At 36.4% G+C, this 25,899-nt stretch overlaps 1 long non-coding RNA gene across 1 annotated transcript; it reads left to right on the forward strand.

The window, feature by feature from the left end:
- Nucleotides 1–8,967: 8,967 nt before the first annotated feature.
- Nucleotides 8,968–22,388, forward strand: LOC141425545 (uncharacterized). The gene is made up of 3 exons (XR_012450519.1): nucleotides 8,968–9,300; nucleotides 21,276–21,501; nucleotides 21,879–22,388. It is a non-coding gene; the product is annotated as an uncharacterized lncRNA (long non-coding RNA).
- Nucleotides 22,389–25,899: the final 3,511 nt, after the last annotated feature.

A 25,899-nucleotide genomic window follows, 5' to 3' on the forward strand; every position in this document is an offset into this window, starting at 1 on the left:
TCAAAATACCTTAATAACTAAACAATGGTAAGCCAGAACAAGAGTGTTTCCCTTACACACACACACCTTTTTGTTCTTTCTGCCCTATCTTTCTACTTGATCTTTTAAAATGTAACACAGGGGCTATGGTGTAGTTCAAGTGGTAGAGCACTTGCCTAGCAGGTGGGAGGCCCTGGGTTCCCTCCTCAGTACTGCCAAGCAAACAAAATAAACAAAATGAGACAAAATGAATGAAATGAAATGCAGCACATCCTCAGCCTCTGGATTGCTACTTATGCTTTCTGTAAGTTTGGGTTTTGTTCTGTTGACTTGAATTCATGCTTGTTGCCTTTTGGGTATTTTTATGGTTTTCATTACTGCCTTTTTAAAATGTGGTTTTCTCATTGATCTACCATTTGATTTAGCAATACCACTCTTGGGGATATACCCAAAAGACTGTGACACAGGTTACTCCAGAGGCACCTACACACCCATGTTTATTGCGGCACTATTCACAATAGCCAAGTTATGGAAACAGCCAAGATGCCCCACCACTGACGAATGGATTAAGAAAATATGGTATCTATACACAATGGAATTTTATGCAGCCATGAAGAAGAACGAAATGTTATCATTCGCTGGTAAATGGATGGAATTGGAGAACATCATTCTGAGTGAGGTTAGCCTGGCCCAAAAGACCAAAAATCGTATGTTCTCCCTCATATGTGGACATTAGATCAAGGGCAAACACAACAATGGGATTAGACTATGAGCACATGATAAAAGTGAGAGCACACAAGGGAGGTGTGAGGATAGGTAAGACACCTAAAATCTAGCTAGCATTTGTTGCCCTTAACGCAGAGAAACTAAAGCAGATACCTTAAAAGCAACTGAGGCCAATAGGAAAAGGGGACCAGGAACTAGAGAAAAGGTTAGATCAAAAAGAATTAACCTAGAAGGTAACACACACGCACAGGAAATCAATGTGAGTCAACTCCCTGTATAGCTATCCTTATCTCAACTAGCAAAAACCCTTGTTCCCTCCTATTATTGCTTATACTCTCTCTTCAACAAAATTAGAGATAAGGGCAAAATAGTTTTTGCCGGGTATTGAGTGGGTAGTGGGGAGAGGGAGGGGGCGGAGTGGGTGGTAAGGGAAGGGGTGGAGGCAGGGGGGAAGAAATGACCCAAGTGTTGTATGCACATATGAATAATAAAACAATAAAATAAAATAAAATGTGGTTTTCTAAAGTTTTAATGTATTTAAGTCTTATCATGACTACTTTTTAAAAATTTCTATCTTGTGCAACATTTTAGAGTTTCCAAAGAGCCTTCAGGTATAGCATCTCATTTAAAGCACTTAACAACTCTGTAACTTCTTGAGAAGTTGCTCCCATCTTAACTCAGAGAAATTAATTTACCTGGTGTGAATCTCCAGGTAACCTAACCTGGGGCATGTTGGAAACTACCCAGGAATTCTAACTCCAAATCCAGTACATTTACTAATGAAGCTTAAAGCAGTTGTCTGTGACAAAATAACCTTTGAGTGTCCTCTGCCTCTACCTGTCTTTGACTCCTGTATCCGCAGAGATGCTATTAGCAATTTGGTGGGCAAAGGTACCAAGTAGCTCTCAGACTCCTGGTTTCCCTCCCCAGACCTCGCTGGCATTGAGTTCTCTCTGGCTGTCAGCACATACATTCTAGTAAAAGGAACTTAAGAGACTTGCTTCACAGGCAAGTTGGTGCACAATTGATTAGGAGTTTTCTTCCAGCCTCCCCCAACCTGGTCTTTATACAAGGTTTGTCACTACAATCATAAGGATTGAATCACCTACCTTGTCTATTGGGATATTTCTTCTTTGGTCTAAAATAAATTAACACAGCCCTGAAAGAAACCTTTTATCCCTTCGATATCCCTCATCACCATCCTTTGAAGTGTTTTTGAAAGGAGCAGTTGAATCAGAACCTTTCATGAAATTGTCAGTGTGATTCCTCAGAGCCCAGACCTAAACAGCATTTGTGCACGAACCAGCACACGTTATTTTTCTCCTCCCAAGGGTCATTCCCCTTTGGCACAGAAAGCTGTGTGGCTTTCCTTCTTTGTACAAGGGCATACTCTGTCTTTTTCCAGCCTTAGCATGCATGGCATCAACTGGTAATTTCAAGACAGATTCTGATTCCAATGAATTGAGAAATGTGGAAGTATATCAACTACAGCAAATGTGGCCTGTCCCATTGTTTTCTCGGCTTTGGAGCTTCCTGTTTGGTAATATTTGGTGACTGGAGTGAGTGCTAATACCATCTCTCTGTGGACACTTAAAAAACAAATCTGGCTGAGTAACAAGGCTTGCCTTGTGGTAAGTGAACTTCCCTGCATAAAATCAAGAAAGTACTTTGGATTAACTCCTTGGGGGTAACGAGATGACTTCAGACCTCATAGGCATTGGTGATAAAGACATAACATGATTTTCGAGAAACCTTAGAGGTAAAGCAAAATTAAGGAGATTAATTCAGAAAATTATATTAATTTAAAAACCTCCAAATGAATACTCTTTATTTAATAATAAATTCCATTTTTATCATGCTCACATTCAGCCTCTCAGGTTTTCACTTTTATTACCACAACACTTTAATTTTTTTCTCATCTGACGCTTATTCCACTTCTGTATCTCTAGAACCAAATAAGAACTCAACAGGTTTTGCCGAGCTGTTGTGAGCCCAAAGCATCTTCACCCAGGCTCTGGCTCCTGTCTTGCCACTTTCAGTTGAGTTGTCTTTATTCTATGGTATATTTTTCACCTTTCTGTTTGGGCTCTTTTGTTTTCTTTCTTTTTCCCCTTCTAGCATTTAAAATTACTCATATCTCTCGTCTTGAAAACAATTAGGAAGAGTGTTTGTCCACCTAATGCCTGCTGTAGCTGTTGCTCTAGCTTCTAGCTCCTTCTCGGTTAAGCGTCACAAAATGTCTCTACCACACTTCGTTTCCTTTCTTCTGTGTTTTCTAGCTGACTACATTTTGCCCCTCACAGTGCTGCACCAAAGCCAACTGGCTTTTTCTCAATGCTGCCTGATCTTTCTCCTTCAGCAGCATTTAGAACTCGCTCTTTGAATCATTCCTTTCCTTTAGCTTCATGACCCTGTGTTTCCCCACTTACTCTTTTCACCCCTCTGGAAGCTGTTCTTGCTTTTGGACACATACCTCCTTCACCTGTCTCTCAGCACCCTCTAGGGTGCTTTGCTTCCTCTCTCTGGGTAGTCTTTCTCACTGTCCTGGCCTACCTCCCAGACCTACTTAAAGAGAACCAAGGGAAGCAGTACTGAATATCTGCACCCAGGTCCCTCTGAATCCTTCCTTCTCAAAACGCTGTAAAGTAATGCCATTTCTCTCAGAATTCTGCCTTCCTTCCTTATTTTTCAATTTCAGTGACTGGAGCTCTCATTTTCTATGTTTCAGTTTGAACCAAAAACATAGTTATCAACCCCAACCCTATCCAATCATAAGATTCTTTTATTTAAACATTTAAGATAGCTCTTTTTTCAGTCCCCATTAGCTCTGCCCTAGTACAGGGCATTGTTATCTTTCACCCTGGCTGCTAAGACTCCACCATGTGACCTGACAACTCACTCTTGAAGGTCTTCAGTCCATTCCCTTACATAGCCACAGCCATTTTTCCATAATACACACCTGCTCGCCTCATGTCCATTTAAAGTCTCCATTTTCTTAGCCAGGTGCTGGTAACTCATGCCTATAATCCTAGCTAATTGAGAAGCTCAGATCGTGAGCATAGCAGTTTGAGGCCAGCCTGGGCAAATAGTTTAAGAGATCCCATTTCCAAAATAACCAGAGCAAAATGGACTGGAGGTGTGGCTCAAGTGGTAGAGCACCAGCTTTGCAAGCATGAAGCCTTGAGTTCAAACCCTAGTTCTGCCAAAAAAGGAAAAAAGAAAAGGCTCCACTTCACTTTTGTTAAATCAGCATGTGATAACATGAAGTCTTCGTGCAGGCTCTAGAACATGACACTTCAGACACACTCATCTTCAGACCCTGATTTACCTGTCATTTCTTCCAGAAAGTCTTTCCTGACAGCCATGGGCTGCATTAAAGATTCTTGTTGTGTTTTTCCATAGCATACCAATATCACACTTTTCAGTGCATTGTAATTCATTTTTTATTCATATATTCTCTAAAGTATAAGTTCCTGAAGGGCAAAGATCACTTTAACACATCATTATACCTCAAGGATTTTTCTGGCATATACTAGGTATTCATTTAATATTTATAAGATAAAATGATGACTCTGTCTAAATTACTTGCATTGGACCTGCAATTAAATAAAAGGTCAGAATATAATGATCCATATAAAAGAAATCAAGGTAGGCCTCTGATAGAAATATTATTTGTTTTCCCTTCCTCATTTGGTTCCTAGGTAACTTTTACTTAGTGTTATGGAATGGGTTAACTTAGTCTTATAGTGATTTCAATTGTTATACTCAAGCTTACTGCTATTTAGTGCTGATAAAAGAACAGAACTTTCTGGCTGCAACTGTCTTATCTATAGTTCAGTGTTCCGTGCAAGTGCTGGAATCATATTTCTGGAATAAATTGAAGTGAAGCCTATTGAGAATGAGCAGAATGTACTCGCCATTGAGAAGCTATTCCACACAGTGACGCTTGGATTGGTTCTTGAAGTTCCCAGTTGGAAATTCACTTAATTATCAGATGACTCCACAAAATAAAATAATAAGGGCTGTTATTAGCAATGATAAAAATATCTCATGGATGGATGCAATTATGCTATTTACTAAACACATGGATGCACATGTGGAGTCATTTCAATTAGTATTTACTGAGAATCAGAGACCCAGTGTCAGATAATATAGCCATATAAACCACAGCAAAGCATATAGAAAAATGCTGTTCTAAAGAATACTTTCATTCTGTTTTCTTGCCTTAGTGCTTAAAAATTGATGGTAAAAATGATGCACGTCTCATCAAAAAGCTTAATATTTAAGTAAGCCTTTTTGATATCTTGTTTGATCTTTATAATAATTCCAAAATGACTGCACAGATATTTCACTTGCTATGTGAAGAAACTGAGTTAAAGTCTGTTTGTTCATGTATTTATTCATCACCCACTGAATGTGTTCTATGTGTCACATATTTTGACAGACTTGAAATGCAAAAAAGAAGAGATTATTGCTTGTGTGTGTGTATACATGTGAGAGAGAGAGAGAGAGAGAGAGAGAGAGAGAGAGAGATTGAAGTTCTTGAGAAACACTGACCATCTAAGGTCATTCACTGTTTTTCCTTTCCAGTTCTCATCTGAATATGGCCAACTATATCTTTTCCACTCCTTTTCTTAAATGCCAAAAGGCTCTGTACAGAATGTACAGAATGTTGGAAAAATGTGGGGGTCTGGAGTCCACCTTCACCCCTACCCTTGGCAAGAGACATGTGTATCCTCTGAGGAACTGAACTTTCCCAAGAAAAGTATTGTAGATATTTATATCTGAGGCTTCCCAACAAAACATCAGTCCATCATGGGATCAGTCTAGAGTGAAACCTGCCAGTTTGGTATTCACACAGACACATTTCCTAAACAGCTTTTCAGGATAACATCAAGAATGAACGGCAGGACAGATGGAGTGGCTCAAGTGGTAGAGCACCTTCCTAACAAGCATGAGGCCTTGAATACAAAACCTCAGAAATGTCATTTAAAAAAAAAAAAGAATGAATAGCTACCAAAGGTCACCTGATATTTGAGGAAAGAATGATAAAGAGAACAGACATCAAAATAAGTAAAAATTAACTCCGAAAAAGCATCAATAAATGTGGGAACATTTTTGTGCAAATTTCAAAGAACGTAAGATCATTAAACTAAGAAATGTGAGAGAAAGCCTTGTAATGGTGATACAACAATATACTTCACTGTAAAGCTTCGGATAACTAGCTATAAAGATGCTAAACATGTTCTTATTTCAAAGAAAATCAACTGGTCACATATAAAGATGAAGAATAAGAAGAGAGCCATTTGTCATGGAACAGCAGCACTTGGGAGGTAGAGGCAGGAGGACAGTCAGGGCTACACAGTGAGAACTTGTCTCAAAAAAAAAAAAGAAATACAAATGACATCAGAGTTCTCGCACATGAACAACTACAAAACAAGGGAATCATTATTCAATTGTCAGGGAAGCTATTGCCAAATTAGAGTCTGTACCTCGCCAAACTATCAGTCTATTTGTGAAAATAAGAATAGAGATATTTTCAGACAAAATAAATGTTTCACATTTCTTTCTCTTATGCACTTTTACTCAGATAACTTCTGAATGATCTCCACCAAAATAAGAGACAAAAGAAAAAAGAAGATATAGTATATAGGGCATGAGAGAAACAAAAAAACCAAGGAATTCTCAGGATGATGATGATAATCAGACCTAGAGAGCAATTGTGCAAGATGGAAAAAAAGATGGGCAAGTACTCCAGGAAACCAGAAATGAGCTGGTAGATTATCAGTGTAAATATTGTGTTGAGAATTATTTACAACTCTATTGTGTAGTAGAACAATCAGAGCTCTAAGTTAAAAGAAAACTAGGCAAAAACCAATAAGCTAGTTTTATCTTAGGAAAAACACAATGTTGTTCAAGTAAGAAAATAAAATCAGAATACTATATTTGACACAGCATTAGTCATACAATCATAGTATGATTGTATGTATGTAAGTATGATTTAAGTAAGAAAATAAAATCAGAATACTATATTTGACACAGCATTAGTCATACAATCATAGTAAAAAGCACAGACATAGCTTTTAAATATGTCTTAAGAAAATGTTAAACAAATACAAAATTAGAAAAGCTATGTACAATGAGATTTCACCCAACTTCAACAACTATCAATCTTTTAAAAATTACCATTTCTTTAAAAAAAATGACGACAATCTTATCATCTTAGTTACCTAGCTGACAATAACTCTTTTTACTTTTTGTTTTCTTTTTGTTTGCGGTGCTGGGAATCAAACCCAGGGCTTTGGGTATGCGAGGCCAGGGCTCCATCTCTGAACTACATTCCCACCCATTAACCACCCACCCCTTCAGTGTCCACAATTTGTCCAATTTCCTATGATTTTTTTGCTTTTTATGGTATTTTTATAATCAGAAGCAAACAATAATCACCCATTGCAATGTATTGATATGCCTAACTTTTTCTTAGCTTTGCAGGTTTATCTTCCATTTCTTTTTCTCTTCCCTTGAACTTTTTTTTTTTTTTGCATAGTAAACAGATTTTTCTTTACTGTAAAAATTCTCAGAGTTTAAGTGTGCTTCTTGAACCCCATGGCATCTTTGTACATGACTGACGTACACGAAATGTGTTTAAATTTTTGTGATCCAATAACACCAAAGGAACACTATTGATTATCTTTGGAAGAACAAAAAAACTACCTTATTAAATTGAAAGCTGGTAAATACAGGGAAATAATTGCCACTTGTTATTAATTTCCTCTCTAAATCATACTATAAGAAACATTATTTTATGAGAGTAAGTTTATCTTTGCAAATATATTTGAGTTAATAAATGAACAAATAACAGAATTAGAATATTACCATTTTGCAAATTTTTATGAATTAATACATACAGCTATTGATCATCGATGGTTGCTAAGATCATGCAAAGAGAGCCAATCAGAATCATGTACTTCCTGACACAAGTACATTACATAAGATAATCTTGCTTTAAAAAAGGCAAACATGAATTTGGTTATGTTAAAATACATTTATAAATACATAAGGTAATATACAAAGTGTATGTGAAAAACTAGAATTTTCACTTAGCCAAAAATTATGATAAAATCACATATAGAGAATAGAGGAGGCATCCGAAGACAACAAAAGTCCATGGCTGCTCTAATTAAAAGCAAAAGATAATGTCAGACTTTGCAAACTAGGATGCATATATTATTTAGAATTATGGAGATAAGTATTAAGCATTAAATGAGTTTAAAGGGGTTGCCCTTGGTACTAGATAAATCAAGGAAAGGGCAAAGTGTCATAGTGTTTATTTAGGGGGTTTGCTATATGGCATTATTTGATTTCTTCTTTTTTTGGCACTGGGATTTGAACTCAGGGCCTACACCTTGAGCCACTCCACCAGCCCTTTTATATGAAGGATTTTCTTGAGATAGGGTCTCATGAACTATTTGCCTGAGCTGGCTTTGAACCATGATCTTTCTGATCTCTGCCTCCTGAGTTGCTAGGTTACAGATGTGAGCCACTGGTTCCTGGCATTATTTGACTTTTTGAAGCACATATTACTCAGAAAAAATAATTTTGATATTAAAGAAATTAAGGAACAGGGCTAGGCTTGGTGGTAGATTCAATTCCAGCTACATAAGTGGTAAGGTCATCTCAAGTAAAAAAAGAAAAAAATAAAGTTAGTGACCTTGACTTAGCTAACAAGCTGAGTGTGGTGGTGTATAACTTAATCCCAGCCTGCTCCAAAGGTAGGAGGATCACCATTTAAAGCCCACCCCAGGCAAAAGAAAGCCCCTACATGGAAAAAAACCAAAAAACCCCAAAACCCCCCAAAACTAAAGCCAAAAAGTTCTGTGAGAATGGCTCAAGTAATAGAGCACTTGCCTAGCAAGTACAAAACCCTGAGTTCAAACCATGGTACCTCCCCCTCATCAAGAAAAAGTAATAAATGAAAGAACAGAAAGAAATTTCTAAATTGAGTATCTTCTCCAACAGCTATTTCTTATTATTTATTTTATGTAGGTTTTATGTGTTGTTGTTATTCGATAGCAATTTTCTTTTTTATTTCCCTCCTACTCCACTTTCCTTCTTAAAATAACTTCAATAGGTTTTAATGTTCTATGATCACAGCAACATCCTTTATGTTTTGGTACGTGCCCTCTCTTCCCCTCCCCTCGTGGTGGTCTGTCACTCAGCAGCAATCTTCTCTCCCAGTGTCCTGGCTTGGACAGGGAAGTTTTAGTGTCACTCTCTAAACATCTTCCACTTTGTTTTGCTGCTGGGATCCTTCCAAACAGCTCAGCCCCTGAACCAGTGCAGGACAGCACTTGAGGAGAAGCCCTTCAGCACCGGTTAATGGAGACAAGGGGGTTGCCTTCACACTTGGAACTCAGTCTTGCAACTAAACATGATGAGCTCGGAGGTGGGGCTGGGGGAAGATTTGCTAAACAAAGGTCATAGTTCATATTGGTTCTTTCTAGCTGAGCTGAGAAGTGAAAAGGTTATAAGGGTGCAAACTGTATTTTCCATCTTTCCCTATTACGTCTTCTTGAGGCTCCTTCCTTGAAAAAGGTAAGAGAAAGTTAATACTTCATCATGCAAATACCATGACCGATCCAAAAAGATTTATAGACATTACAGGGAATTCTGTGTACTAGGAAACTTGTTAAAGATTAGGTAATCTTTTAGTGATTTCCTCTACTAATTTTGTATTATGTTAATTTTTGTATGCTTACCATTATCAAAAAATCAGTAAAAAATGACTATTGTCCAAAATGGGGAAAAAGAAATTATGTCATAGAACATGTCATAAATTATAGAGTTAAATCAGTGGAAATTTGATAAATAACAGAGTTTTTAGCAAAAGAAATTTTGTGATGAAAGAGCCAATAAGAACAGTAATAAAAGGATTGAATGCGCTCTCTCTCTCTCTCTCTCTCTCTCTCTCTCTTGTTAACATGTACATTTCAAGTTATTTTACATGTGTGGCTCCTGTTTAGGAGTCACTTAAGAAATTGAGCTGTAATTGTCATTCAAACCAAATATGAATCTTAGTTTTATTAATTTTGTGCTGGTAGTCTGATTTTTATTTTTAAATTTCAAAAATGTTCTTGTTTGATTTGAAAGGCATTTGTAGAACTTTCCGGCTTCTCTGAAAATGTAACCCTGATCCTGTCACTTGGCTTAATGCTTCACACATTTTCTCACTTAAACTTTGCCTCATTTGGCTGTGGTTTTTTTTAAATGTAGACTTTGAAACCATCTCTAATGGAAAAATGCAGCTGTGAGCAAGATTTCCTAAAATGTACATGGAATTAATTTTCTAGGCATTTCATGCAAGGGTCCTGATGTATCTAAAGGAGAGGCTTTGCCAAAAGGCATTTTAATGTAACCAGAGGGAGATGCCAGAAAGTAGGTTATGGAAGTGAGCAGAGCCAAGATGCAAAAAAGAGAGGAGGAATGGTCAGGAGGAAAAGATAGAAGGAGGAGGAAGAGGAAGGGAGGGAGGGAGGGTGAGGAACAGAGAGAGAGAGAGAAAGAAAAGAAGAAGAAGAAAGAGGAGGAGGAGGAGGAGGAGGAGGAGAGAAAATATGGAAAGGAAGAAGAGAAAGGAAAAAGTGAATGAGAAAAGAGGTGGAGGAGCAGCAGCCCTTGCTAGGGAGAACAATGTTATCTCCTAACAAGTTTTTATTGGCACATCTACTTAAACCAGTCAGTCTCCATACTGCGTTACCAAAAAGGTTTTTTGCAGTCTATGAATATAAATAATCTAATTTTGTTAAAAAGAGGCTATTTTAAAAAAACAATATTTGCAGTATCACCGTTGAGAATTAACGCCCACTGTGTGTTCATGGTCACGACAGTGTCACAACCTAGAGCTGTAAGGTCTGAACTTCCTTGTGCACAGCTGCTGTGCCTTTGAGGGCCAGGGAACTGTGACAATACAGAATTGAGTTGTGTGGTTGCCTTCAGACTGGAAAGACTTTTTTTTGTCTATTTTATCTGTTTGTTTTTTTAACCTCTTATTTACTCTAAGCTGTCAAGGTAGGTGCCCCAAAATCAAACAACAAACAAGATGTGTTTTTAATATGAAAACTGGAGCTTTGGTAGTATGTTTTCTAGGACTGTTCTCAGGAAGAACATTAACTTCAAATGTGTAGGAGACGCATTTTTCTACGACAATAATTTGTAGCTATGTGGGGTGACAGGTTTCATTTATACATGATCATTTTACATGTATGCTGGTGATATATGCATGGTTTTATAAATTACCAAATTCCTTGATGCAGTATGAGTGAATGAGACATAATGGCCTTGTGAAAAATTATTCAAATCTTGAAGGATTGTTCAGATGGAATAGTGAACAGGGTGACATGGCCTGTTCGTGAAATAAACACAAGCTTCTAGGTTTCCAAAGTAGTCCAAATTGTTTTTTTTCTAAGTATCATAAAAGTTGAAACCAATTTGAAAATAATCTTCAAAATAGAACTAAAATCCATCAATATTCTAGTACTAAATATCAAGATGATTAAATTACACAGCCATTGCAGCTCAAGTATATCTTTAATAATCCTAATGCAATTAAATTGCCATAAAATGTAATAATCCATAACCTCATACAGTTTGAAACGTTTAGAGATTCTAAAATTTGTTTGATTGTTTCATATAAATTAATCAGGCTTTAAAATATAACATTTCCTGGACTTTCTATCACCCTGTTGTTGAAACTTGTTATTTCTTTTGTCTGTGGTTTTGCTTTTGTTTGTCTAATAGTTTGTTTTATTTGGCTGTCTGACACTGGAGTTTCTCTAGGGCAAAGGAATTTCTACAATCTTATTGAAATATGTGAAACATTCATAGACATGACTGAACCTCCTACAGAATAATATCTGATACTACAGGAAGAGTTTGTACTGGAACCTTACAAAACATCAATGCACTGAGCACTGTGTATGAGATCTTTCCACAAAATAGATTTTCTCTATAGAGAAAGAATCGATATCAGGGCAGTCATATTAGGGCCACATTGTAGGTGGCCCTTGGAATCATACAATCGATTTGAGACAATGTGAGCCAGAGTTTTTTATCCTACTTCTGCCATGTTGATTAATTAGTTATTTATAAGAAAACCAAGAATACAAGGAATATTTCCCATTTGAAAACAGGAAAAATAAAAGCACTGCTCTTATTAGAGTCATATTTAATTTTCACTGGCCATTGGCAATACTGATGACAGCAAAATGTGCTTTTTAATTGCAAAAAGAATATACCTAATATTAAAACAATATTTGAATACCTATAACGAGCTCTTGTCTAAGCAGCTTCTGAATGTCTTTATTTAGTACCTGCCACATGATATGATGGCAGCTTCATTTTTGGTTCATTCAGTAATTGACTCATTTCTCTCATCTAACTTAAAGTCCTTATAATGGCCTACAAGGTTGCATATGACCTGTTTCTTTCTGCTCTGTCCCTCCCTCATTCTGATCCAGGTCTGGGGTTGGGATGGTGCCTGTGCTCACTCACATGTGTTAGGCACACTGACTTACTCTTTTTGCCTGAGCTGCTCACTCTTCCACATATCTTCTAGGCTTCCTCCTTACCTCCTTTAGTCTCTGTTCAAATGTCACTCTTCTCAAGTGTCACTCTGCTCCCTGAATTAATGCTACTGCCTGTCATTCCTTGGCTTGTCTTCCAGATCTCCTTGTCTCCCTTACCCTGTCTGTCCCTCTGTCACTTCTCACTGTCTACCACACTTCATAGTTTATTTCATTTTTATGTTTAGTTTAATGTTTCTTCCTTTTCCTCCGAACTATGAAAATGGAAATTTTTGCTTGTTTTGTTCTTGGATACAAGAGCTTGGAACAACATCTGGCCCATAGAAAGCATTCAAATATTTGTAGAGTGATTGAATTTAGCAAATTGGGATTGAGTGTCGACTCTGTCTCAGGATTTGTGCTTAGTACTGGGAATAAAATGGAGAACGGGACACAATCTCTAACCACAAAAATTTATGTGGTGTAATTCCCAGGATCCCACCACACTCTCTGACTCAGGAGATTTTGGATTGAACCTAGACATCTGCAGCTCTACCACACACACTAGATGTTTCAGATGTTCCTTGTCCTCACTGCGTCCTCACTGCAAGCAGGGGAAGTTGTCTTGTAGTGGGACCTTTGAACCTTAGTATGAAGCCTGAAACATACTGAGTATTGAATAAACCGCCTCACTAATGAAAGGAACAATGAAATAAATAAAAATGTACTTTCTTCCTTCCAGAAACTCAAAGAAGACGAAATTTGTACAGACCATTGCTTTTTCTTAACCTCCCAATACAATAGAAATGAATGTTTTAAGCATAGAACAGGCAAGTGATGAAAGAAAGGAGAGTGTGAGTATGGAAATACAGAGGGAACACATATTCCTCTAAGATTTCCATGGCTCTTATCTTGAAAGTCACATTTTAAAACTGATATCAGTGCTATCTTTAGATTTTATTTAAAATCCAGTAAGTGTAGACTTATTGCATGCAGAAAAATGACTTTTTGGATAGCATTCACATTTATAAGGGGACTGCAGGTACAAGCAATCAAGGACAGCCTACCATGGTTGCCATTACTAGATTCAGAACTCTCCAAAGTAAGCATACAGGTGAGACTCACCTTGGTTGACCAACCAAAATGTAACTCAGACTTTCCTCTTACCACTTGAATCTTGGGCCATGAATTGCATTGATTGCTCCAAAGGGACTGTGATTAGTTTGGAAAGGAAAGGTTTCATGAGCCACAATTAAGTTTTATAAGAAAACAACTTGTCTTAGGATAGAATTCAAAATAAACCTGTGTTTACTGTTGGGAGTAATGGGAAAGTCTTGCTATGTAGCACATATTCAGTTAGAATATGGTTAATGAATATAAGTTAAATATAGACTTAACACATGACTTTTAGTAATTTATCCAAGAAACTCAAACTTATTTTACACAAAACCTATATGTGATCACTTATAGCAGTTTTATTCACAATTTGTACCCAACCTGAAAACAATCCACACATTCTTTAATTAGGGAATATATGAACATGCTGTGTACATGAATACAGTGAAATGTTGTTCAGTAACACAAAGGGATATACTACTGATCAACATTGGTCAGTCTCAAATGACTTACCTATGTGAATAAAGATAGATCCCAAAGTCTACACAGGATAGCATTTCCTATATGTTTGTGCTTTTAAAAGATAGAACTATAGGGATAACCAGAGGCTTGGAGTGGGGAAGAGGTAGGAGGGTGATGAGAGGAAAGTTTTGGTTTGATGGAACCATTCTATATCTTGTTTGTGGTAGGAGGTACATAACTCTACACATTTGTCAAACTCAGAAAAGTACACCAAAAAGAGTAAATTTCACTGTATGTAAGTTAAAAATACATATAACCATTTTTTAAAAGTAAAATCTAACTTTGGTTAATTCTCTTGCATGCTCACATTCTGGATAATAAAAGTGATATGAACAATATCTTGAAGCATTTCATGTCTTAAATCTAAGAAACAGTCCTTATGGTTTAGTCACAAAGTCACACCTGAACTATTTTCATCAGATTTATTTAAAATGTTTAATAAAGCACTAGAATCTGAGGAAAAACATTTCCAGCTTTATTATTTTTTACATTGTGCCAAATCTTGCTTCTCTGTGTTTGTGTGTGTGTGTGTGTGTGTGTGTGTGTGTGCATGTGCATTTTAAGACCATTTTGTTTTCTTAACAAGTTCCTTTTGAAGAGAAAAACTTTTAGTTCCATTAATGGACTCCCCCCTTCCCAAAGCTTATTAAACTGGATGGAGATGAATGAGTTCAAATGCAGGTGGTCACAAGAAAATGACTAAATCTTGAGGTCAATTCCCACCAAGGGTTGGCTGGCCCTTTATTCAAAATTACAGGCAGAAAGCAACTAAGATGATCTCATGCTTATAAAATTGGGCCCATGTACTCTAACACAGGTGTTGAAAAAGAATTCAGACAATCAGAAAACTGATGAAAAGGCATCTGTTCCCCTTTACTGTGCACATCTGTCTGAAAATATATTGAGGCTCTAGGTCCTCTTCATAATAGCTTGCTTGAAATGAGGACTGCATAAAGCACATTTAGAATTCTGATAAGCATGCATAGAGTGTCCATTCAAATCCAGAATGGGGATCCCTTCCTCCTCTTCTCTATAGTCCTGGCTCTTGCATAGTCTTTGGTAATTACTGGGTGTCTAGTAAATGATTGAGGGGTGAATAAAATAAAGCTTTCTCTAGATATGTGCCCTTGCCCAGATTCTTTACGTTCTCTTGTATCTTCTGTGGCATGCAAATGATACCTTATATTCCCATTACGTTCCAGTGCATTAGAAATAAAAATGAATTCAGTATTAATATTAAAGTGTGCTGAAATAACATGGAGGTTTAAAACATAATATTAAATCTGTGATGAGACTCTAACATGATTCAAGTGGGAATTGTCTCATGCTCTCAGGCTTTCATTTTACTCGCATGCATTTTTCACAGATATTCAAAAAGTAAAGATACTTTCAGTCTTGATGGAACCAATAGATGACTAACACAGGTTCTATTTCCACAGCCGCACTGTATTTCAAAGAAAATAAAATTAAGTACCATCAGGTTTTGGGCTCCTTATTTCACAACATTCAAGCTTTGCTTGGTAATATAATAGTTGCTTCGACTTGGGTGGGAGGGAAAGAGAGGGAGAAAAAAGAGTCAGATTTAGAATAATAACTTAATTATTTATAACTGTCTAAGTCAAAGCATTTCTCCCTGTGGTGACTATTTTGCAACCTCCTGATCCACCCACCGTCTATCCACTATTTGCTTTTTCCTTTTGAGGGTAAGTTAGCTGATTGCTTGAAATTCCCCCAGCAATACAGGTTTAATATTAAAAATAAAGGAGTGGCCATGGTGTACCTTGGGATGAAGCCACTTCAGAGTGGTGTGGCTGCCACAATCACAGACCTCATGATGGTCCTTGTTCCTGGGCTAGTGCCATCTGGCTTGGGAGCTGGATTGGCAGGAGAAACCATTGCTTACTATCGGAAACCTTCGAGCCATTAGCAAATGCTAATGTTTGCATATTCTTGTTTGCATATTTTCAGCTACAAAATTAGAAAAGTAGAAATTTTACTGTCTAGACTTAGCTGGAAACAGTTGGGGCTGGCAGAACACTGTCTTTATGGAAGAAGGTAATGATGCAATGATCACACCAATGATGATAGAAATCATAAACATTATAATACTTATAATTTGGTAGCACAATATAAGCATGATCTAATTTGTACCTCCAAGTTGTGAGAGTCAGGTATCAGAGTGAGTCTCCCCACACTGGAATACCAGCTTTATGGCCAGATTACAATCATCATCACCATGGCAGCCTCAGGCATTTTTCTTCTAGCCCACTGCACCCATTCAACTCATCTGAACTTGGTGCCAATGGACATACAAACTCAAAAGATGAAAACTAACATGGACAGGATACTTTTTTGGGGGAACTTTTCATGCTGTGGTGATAATGATTTCTAGGCACCATAGTTATCCAGCACAACTCACAAAGCTTTCTAATAAACCATTTGAACTTTTTTACCCTTTTTAAAAAATTTATTTTATTGTTGTCCTGGGTTGAGGTACATTGTGGCATTTACAAAAGTTCTTACAATATAGCAAATATATCATACTTGTATACACTCTCTCCACCAATCTCCTTCATCTCCCCACTCCTGGAATAGTTTCAACAGGTCTCATTTTTTCCATTTACATAAATGTGTCCACAGTATTTGCACCATATTCACTCTCCCATGTTCTTTCCCCACATCCTCCCCCTCCCACTGGTACCAGCACCCCCAGACAGAACCTGTTCTGCCTTCCTGTTCTCTGGTTTTATAAAAGAAAAAAACCTGACAGTTTTGTTTGTTTAAGATGACTATACAGGGAGCTTCCTTGTGACATTTCCCTGCATATATGTATTATAACCCAATTGGTTCATCTCTATTTTTCTTCTTTCTACCTTAGTCCCCTTCCTATGGTGATTTCAAAAGGTCTAAAACTTCTGTATTCATTCTTATATAGAGAGTACATCAACCATATTCACCTTCTTTAACTTCCTTCTTTTGCTCTCTCTCACTCTTCAATCCTGCTCATTCCTCCTGCCTCCTTCTGCCACGCAGCGAAGTTGTAGAAAGTGGTCTGACTGGAGTCACAGGTTTGTTATTCAATACACGTACTGTATTCTGCTTCCGCCATTGCCTCCATAGGAATACGTAGCACAAGCAGTACTTCGTACATGAGGTGCTGACCCTCTGGTCAGATCTCTATGGCCCTATAGTAAGTTCTGTTTTCAGTCCTGTTTTGTAGTGTGGATCCTAAGGAGACTAAAGGAACACTCAGAATAGAAGAATAGTAGGAACTCTAGGAAAAAAATTAGTGGTCATTTTTTTTAAAAACAATGTCCTCTAAGTTAGAAACTTGTACTCTTTCGTATTTGTATTGTCCCATAAACAGTACACATCTATTGAATGAGTTGTGCTGGTTGTGAATTACCCAGTTGTCAGTTTTGAAGGTTGTGGATTTTCTGGAATTTTGCTTCACTCAGTTGCCAATTTAGAGTTATTATTCTACCAGGTAGGGCCTTTCATTGTGTCTAAAAGAAACAAAAGATGAATATAATTCTGATTTGCTTAGGAAACTAGAAAGATGTAGTTGTTCTACATTATTTGATAACTATGAGATTGCTTGGGGGCAATTCATAGATAACTCAGAAGTTTTAGTTCAAGTTTTCATTTTCAGAAATACCACCTTTTGTTTGGCTCAAGACATATTTTTTTAGCTAGTGCTCACCATGATGGTCTGGCAAACAAAGCCACAGTCCCATTTTCTGGCAAGGTCAATAGTCAAGGTGACAGTCAGAGGCTCAAGGGCTTCTGGTCATTTCTGCCCTCTGCCGTGTTTGTAATACCCTGATTCCCTTCTTTTAAAAAGACGCAAATTGGGTTATTAACTGAGCTTTACATCTTTAATTTGAGGACAGAGTGAGCTCTTAATGAAAATATGATTTAATCTTTGTTACTTATAAACTTTCCAAGGCCTACCTTGAGGCCTTCAAGCCCTCAGGTCTTTAGAGGAACTTTCTAGTAGATGCTCCTTGCTCTCTAAGGAACCTCTTCATTGACACCCACCAAAATTTATTATCTATCTGTCTGTCTTTCCACTCAAATATTACCTAATTAAAGGAAGGAATAACATCTTTTGTCTTGTATTCTTACCACCCAAGTGACATTTAAACAAAATTGTTACATAAATGTATTGTAGAATTGTTTGTTGAATGAAAGGGGGGATGAATTAAATTGTGGATCAAGAAAAGTCAGTTAGAGTGGATGCTGATGATGTGAACAAGCAATACGATACGTGTAGGTAGTGATACATAGCAGAGAAGTGGTTTTGCTTTGGTAAGCTCTTTGGAAAGTATTTACTGGAGTTTAGGATACTTTGAGAAGACTTTCATACAGTGAGATGGAATATCTGCCATTGGGGACTACACTAATACCCTGTGGTTAGACTAAATATGACCACGACCTATTAAAAATGCACTGAAAAGACATTATATTTATTTTTTGTCAAGTAAATTCTATTTTGATGTAAAGAAGTGACTGGGAATTCCTAAGTAGGCTACCTTAGATATTTAGAGGTATCAGACAATAGCATAACCACATTTAAATTATATAAGACAAATTATATACAATAAAAATTTTTATTATGAAGACTTCTCAGCTGTATTTTGGATAATTTTAGCTTATGCATGAAATATTTTACTGGATTTGAGATATATTTTACAAAAATATAATGTATATAAAAAGTAAAATGTAATGTATTTAAATTCAAGTATGATATATTTTACATATTATAAAAACTTTTGTAAATGCCACAATGTACTCTCCACTCAGCACAACAGTTAAAAAAAGGGACAAATCAAGAGAACAGAATGTTACATAAGTCATATGTCTTAGTAGTTATTTAAAGTGTACTTTTTCAAATGTTTGCTTTTACTACAATTTACTTGTTACTGGATGATTATTTATATAACTATTAATAAGTATAAACAAAAGACCTAAAGATAAACTTTTAGAAGAATACAAAGAATTTTTAATAAACATTTGCATTTTTTTTTGTCTTGGAGCTTTGAAAAAATTTGTACTTATTTGCAAGACAGTTGTGGAAGCAGCAGCTTCTTCATTGTTTTTCTGAATTTGTAAAAGAGATGGGGGTGGGATGCTTTTATCAACAAGAAACATCAGTCTACTAAAGCTCACAAAATAAAAGGAAACAAAAGAAAGAAGGCAAAAGAAAAGAGTAATATTCAGTGCCAAACTCAAATGTCATAAAGAAACGTACCTTTGTTCTATAACATTGGATTAAATAATGTTGGTTTGCTATCTTTTAGCTATTTTCTCTGATTTTTCCAGAAGAAAAACCTCAGAATATTTTACCAAATATAATAGAAATTTAAGATGAGTTTTCTGATGAAGATATTTAGTTGAAATTGTTCAACTCTGGGGACATTTGAAAACTGATAGAAGAAACATAAGGTCAAAATTTCTGGAATTTGTAGTGAGTTATTACCTCTATGGACACCTACCAAATTTATTATTGTTTCCTCTCCATCACTATTCATTGGTTTGTCTTGTCAGGAACAGTCTTTCCGAAATGAAAAAGAAGCTCAGAAAAGATTCCCCCCCCACTCTTGCTTTTAACTTTACCATCTTCAGTGTGGACCTATCCTCTCATTTTGCACATTTGCTCAGTGTGTGCAACACTGTGTTTCTGGGAGGAAGGAATTTCATAAGCTGTCCTGAGGCACTTGCTGTCCTAATAGAAACAAGGCATGACCTGGGGGACAAGAAAAGAAGACAGGTCTTGGTCAACTAGACCTCAAGATAATTATTAATTATATTTACTTGGTGGAAGAAATCTGTCTAGCTGGTTGCTGCTAGTTAAAGGATTACTTCTAACAAATAAACCATAACCTGAGGGTAAGCATCCTTAGTTTCATCTAAGCTATCAATGACACTCTGAGACCTAACATGGAAATATTTCATAAATGAATTGCTATTTGCTGTGTGAAGAATGCCATAAGATCTGGTTGTTTTTGTGTCCAATGCAGAAAAGATGGATTGGGGGAAGTATATGAGACACCGCAGCCCTCTGTGTTTCACCTTTGTTGTCTGCACCTTAAGTCTGAGAGTCTTGGCTGGTCCTGGCTGAGATCTCTGACTCTTGAGAAAGGGATCTGACAATCCAATCCCACGCACTAGCTCAGCTGTCATATAATTAAAACACTTTATGTTTTCAATATCCTTACTATTTTTTCTTTGATGTAATTTTCCAAGAGATGTCTTTTACAGATAAATATGAAATTAATTTCTCTTCAAAAGGACTAACGTTTAATTTTAACAAAATGTTCTTTCAAACTTTGGTTGTAATTTGAGAGTAATTCCAACAAATCCAAAAATTCCCTTTGTTTGTCAATGACAAATCCTTTCTGAGACCATACAAGGAAGAGTTTTGTGGAGCTAAAGAATAGTTATGTCAAAAAACTATGTAAAATGTCTCCCAGTTTCCTCTCTGCTCATTTACACATTATGGATTTTTATCAATTTTTTTTCATTGAGCTTCAGTGATATTGATACTTGTGCTAAGTGGGAAAAATATTTAGATATCTCACACTCAGGGATTTGAGGATTTAGTTTCTACTGTTGTAGAACTTAAAGCTGTTTATAAAGCTGCTGTTAGAGCTTTTGTCTCATCTACAAATAGTCTGCAGTCAAAATGAAGCAAATGAATTTTTGCTTTTGAATGACTTAAGTTCTCAACGTTTCTTTTTTTTATTATTTGTCATTTTGGTAAAGATTTGTAAAACCATAAAGTTGTCACATGTTGCTTCTCTCCTCTTCTCTCCTCTGTGCTATTTTTCTTTTCTTGGGTCACTTCCTTTTTTAACCAAATTAACTCTCAAATCATTTGGAACTAGTACTGGTCAAGCAACAATATCAGAATGAATTAAAATAGCATTAATTTTCTCTTCTGCATCAAATTCTTGGTTTACCAGTCTCTCTCTCTCTCTGTGTGTGTATATATATATATATATTATCCACATATCCCATCAATGTTGATTTTTACCAACACTCTCTTCATTACTGTCAGTGCTTACAGATGATGATTCATCACTGTCCTTCATCCTTTTCTGTGTAAATCTTGTGTTGTTTCTAGGATAAGTACTTTTGATGTCTATGAACATTTGCATTTCTAAGAATTTTTTGTTAATTATACACAATGTTGAAAGATTGAATAATGTAACTATGGCCAGGATTGTCATTGGTGTTCAGAGGAATATTAAGCAATGAATCTCAAATTCTTTCTGGATGTTATGTATAATCAGTCATTCCCTGTATTTTAGCCAAAATCATTCTGGCAGAAGCATTCTTCAGGTGTGTCTTTTTTTTTTTTTTTAGCTTTGAGGAAAAATTATTTATTCTCTTTCGTCTCACCTCATCACTGGAAAATGTTGCAAGATGAAGGTATAATAGCAGAAAGAGTCCCAGAAAAGCCGGAGTGCTCATTTTGAAGCCAGGCATGTAGCTCGGACACATTTTGAAACATTAATCCCATCCTTTGAAGTACTGTGTGATCAAACAGGAAAAATGAATCTGAGGAGATTAGCAAGCATGTTGGTCTCTGGTGAGTGGCCTTTTTCTTTTCTGAATTACTCTGTTTGTAGATGAAGTTTATCATATATAAACATGTCTCAGATATTTGGAAACAGACTTGGACAATGTACAATGAGACACCAAACTTTAGAGAGGGTCCTTGAAGATCTGCCCCTGGAGCTTGAGAAGGCATCTGTAAAGCAAAAAGTGTGGAAATGGTATTTACAAGAACTAATGCTGGGAACAATGGCGAAGAATGGCGCTCTGTCATTGCCATGAGAATCAAAAGAGCAGCATACGAATTCCTCAATTTTGAGTCAGCAGTGGACACTCATCCAAATCAAATAAAGTAATATATCAAATGTGAGTGTTCAGACCTTTCAGCTATTTTCTCCGATTTTTTTCCAGAGGGAAAAGAAGTGCTGCAGAAAGACAACTTCAAAATATCTTACCAAATATAACAGAAATGGATGTTGAATGTTGTTATGAAGATGGCTGTGGGAATTTCTCAAGACTGTAGAGATTTGAAAGCTAATAAGGAAGTGACACTTACGAAATGTATAGTGAGATGAGGATTTTGTCAATACCAAACTTCTTGCTATGCTCCTTTTTATTGTGAGGCAGGTCTCACTATACCCAGGGTCTTGAACTGGTGATCCTCTTACTTCCACCTCCAAGTACTGGGATTATAGGTATACACCACAAGCCCAACCCCGTGTTTGAGATTTGAAACAATTTAAAACAATTTTCTATATTTCAAAATTAATATAAAGTGTTCTTCACCAACTATGCACAAAGATAACTGAAAAATCCAGCTGCATATGAGTATATGAAGAGAATAAATTTTGACTATGTTTTTAATTTTCAAAAGTCATGGCTCTAAACCCCCCAAAGTAACATGTAACATTTCTACAATGGCCCAATATTGAGATATAAGATTTAGTATACTTTAAAAAATGTGTTTCTATAGTTAAGAATGTTAATCCATTATTTTCCTTTTTGTAATGTTATATTTATTTTTGTTTTATACTTATATATTATAATTATATTTTATTTTACTGTCATATTAATATATATGAGGTTCGATAAAATAAAATTTCATCATCTTTAGTTCTTTTCTGGCCAGTATTTTTATTTGCTTTATTTGTGGTTAATTATTATTACTGAAATTAATTTTTTCAAATAAAATAGAGTCGAATGGCAATGAAATAGAATTTGTTCCAAATGTCAAATACACTAAGTCTAACACTGATTTTAAGTCTTGATATTTTTAATATTAGATGCACTTGGTGAAAAATGGTGATGGTGATAAAGTAGATCTTATCTGCTATGACCATAAAGAAATACAAAATTAACTTCCCAAGGTGAATAACTTTGTTGTTACTGGAGTTTTCTCCCACAATGTCCATACCAGTTTCAGGCACAGTGGTGAAGGATCCAGAATCATATAGGAATGGGACTCAGCAGGACTTGAATTTGAGGAAGGAGGAAGGAGCTAACTTGATTCCTACTTTCTGTCTCAGATGTTTGAATGAATTTTAGAATTCTTGTCTGGGTCAGACACTCATGTAAGCACTAATGCCTGGGGCTGAAATGCCTGTAAGTCCTCTGGCTTAGGTAAGAGGACTAAGTTATAGGACTGATATTAGGTCAGCATGGGAACTGAAGCTACAGAGATGTATGAGTTCACTGGACAGTGAGAAGAAGAGGGAGGGACGTATGTGAGAGCCTGAGGAAGGGCGGCATTTATGAGGTAGGTGGAGCGAGCCATGGAAATAAAAAATTGTCCAGTAAGACAATATTGGACAATAATTATTTGGTATCTTTGTCAAATAAGATGCCAAAGAAAGAAATGGGAGGTCCTTAAAATTAATCACAGGACAGGACCAAGAAGTGACATTAACAGATGACCACAGATGTGAATGGGAGATGTGGGGATGGGGACATTGCATCCATTATTCTTTCACAACTTTAGCTTTAATGGGAAGGAGAGAATAATAATTAGAAAGAAATAGAGTTTTGGTCAGAGATGGGATTTTAAAAATAATGTATATAGCTTCATTTTATTTATTTTGTAATTACAAAAGTAGATGTTCTTTTTAAAAATAATCTAAAATGACAAGTTCATTAACTAGCCCAACCTCTAGTGAAAATGTTGCAATTAGTAGAAAGCACATTCCTCAACTTAGTTTTAATTTTTGGTAGCTCTGAAGTTCTGGGATAACTTAACCAAGAGGCAGGAAAATGTTTTTCTGAGAGGAGATTTGAACATGGCATCTCACAGTCAAGATCTAGAGAAGAGAACTTGACAAAGTTTTCCAAAGCACAAATGGTATGATGTTTTGTGAGTTATTTTCTTCTGCCACCTTCTATTTTCTTAAAATCTGTAATAATGGGGCCAATAGGAAACACTGTCCAGTGATCTTGTCTCAGTTTTAGATATTCCAGACATATGTCTGAATTTGTATTGAAATTTGTTCCTTTCTTAGAGAAGGAAGAAATAATAGAAATACCAAAAGCTCTTTTGTTAGGGCAAGAAACACACAAAGCCAACAAGAGGAACAAAGGGCGTTCCAATGCAACACAACCTGAATTTAATTATGAGGAAACATCAGACCCAGAATGAGAAACATTCTACAAAATTACTGAGCAGAACTCTTTAAAAATGTCAATGTCAAGAAAGAAGAAAAGCCTCTGGAACTGTTCCAGGTGAAGAAAGCTAAAAGTTCATGCCACCTGACTTTTGATGGGTCCCATGGGGGCATCAGAATAAGATCTGTAGGTTAGATAATAGTAGTGTATCAATGTTAGTTTCCTGGTTTTGATAATTATACTGTGATTATGAAAACATTTCTGTTTAGGATTATTGTGACCTACTCTGTAGATGTAGGATGGAAGAAGAATTTTGTTCTGATGTTGAAATTTATGATGCACACACCGGAAGAGGTTATGAAAAGGTGTATTGTTTACATCATCAGTGTATCTTGGGAGAACAGGTAAGTCTACCAAGCAGGTCCAAGAAAGAAAGCATAGGTGTCTGGCTCTGAGTCTCCATGTGAGACTGGATTGAGTGCCTCAACATAGGCAGGGGTTTGCAGGGCTTGTGTCTCCCAGTGGCCCCATGGGAAAGAGCAGCAGCTCTCTTGCCAGCTTGCTGAGATGTGGGGCAGCAGGGCTGAGGGAGTGCTGACATTTAAAAGCTGTCAGCAGCCAAAGGCCGGGAAATGGAGTTGGAGTCATCTCAGGAATAAAGGAGTATCACGCCTGCAACTTAGTCTCAAACAAACCAGAAAGAATTACATGTATGTGGAGAAGGGGAACAAAACAAAGCAAATGTAAAATGGTAACATTTGGGAATCTGGATGGTGACTGCATGTACTTCTTTGAACAATTCTTTCAAGTTTTCTGGGAGTCTGAAATTATGTCAAATATATACATACATCTGTGTATGTACATAGTCGTTTTTTTAAGAAGAGAAACACTAGGCTATTAAAAACTTTCTTCTTGAGGAGAAAATATTAGATTCCTGGTAGAGTAGAAGCAGCTTTCCTCTAATACATCTCCAAGTTGTTTTAATTATAACTCTTACAAATAGAAATGTACCAAAGTGTAGCCATTACTGGCATTTCTTTAATATTTTATTTAAGATACGATAATTATACAGGGAGTTTCATTGGTGGCATTTCCATATATCCCATATATTGCACCCCAGTTTGGCTCAGCTCCCCCATTATTCTCCCCTTTTGTATGTATCATTCTAGATACTTTTCTATGCTTTGCACATATATTTTGTATGTAAAATTTGAATAACTTTTGACTTAAGCATACCTGGGCATCAGTGGATGAACAAATAAAGAAACTATGATACATATAACCAATGGAATACTACTCAGTCCTAAAAAGGGATGAAATCTTCTCATTTGTAACAATGTGAAACTAGAGAATATTATGCTAAGGGAAATAAACTAATCCCCTAAAAAACAAGTGGCACATGATGTCACTCATATGTCAAATCTGTAAAAGTTGTTATAAAAGAGTTGAGAATAAAACAGTGGTTACCAGAGACTGAAAGAGTAAGGGGGCAGGGCAGGGAGAGGGTGGTCAAAGGTTATAACATTACGATCACGTAGGAAGAAACATTCTGGTGTTCTGTTGCACGGTAGAGTGAATATAGCTAATGATAATGCACTGTATGTTTCAAAATAGTGAGGAGGGAAGATTTTGAATATACTCACCAAGAAGAAAGGATAAAAGCTGAAGGTGTAAATGCTAGCTATCCTGATTTGGTCATTTCACAATGTATTCATGAATCAAAATGTCACATTAGGCCCCATAAATACATATAATCATTATGTATCAATCACAAAAGTTTTCAAAAGTGTTAACCACATGTAAAACTGATATACGTAAAAACATATATTGCCAGTTT

Source organism: Castor canadensis, chromosome 8, assembly GCF_047511655.1.
Source record: "Castor canadensis chromosome 8, mCasCan1.hap1v2, whole genome shotgun sequence".
In the NCBI taxonomy this organism is placed as follows: Eukaryota; Metazoa; Chordata; class Mammalia; order Rodentia; family Castoridae; genus Castor; species Castor canadensis.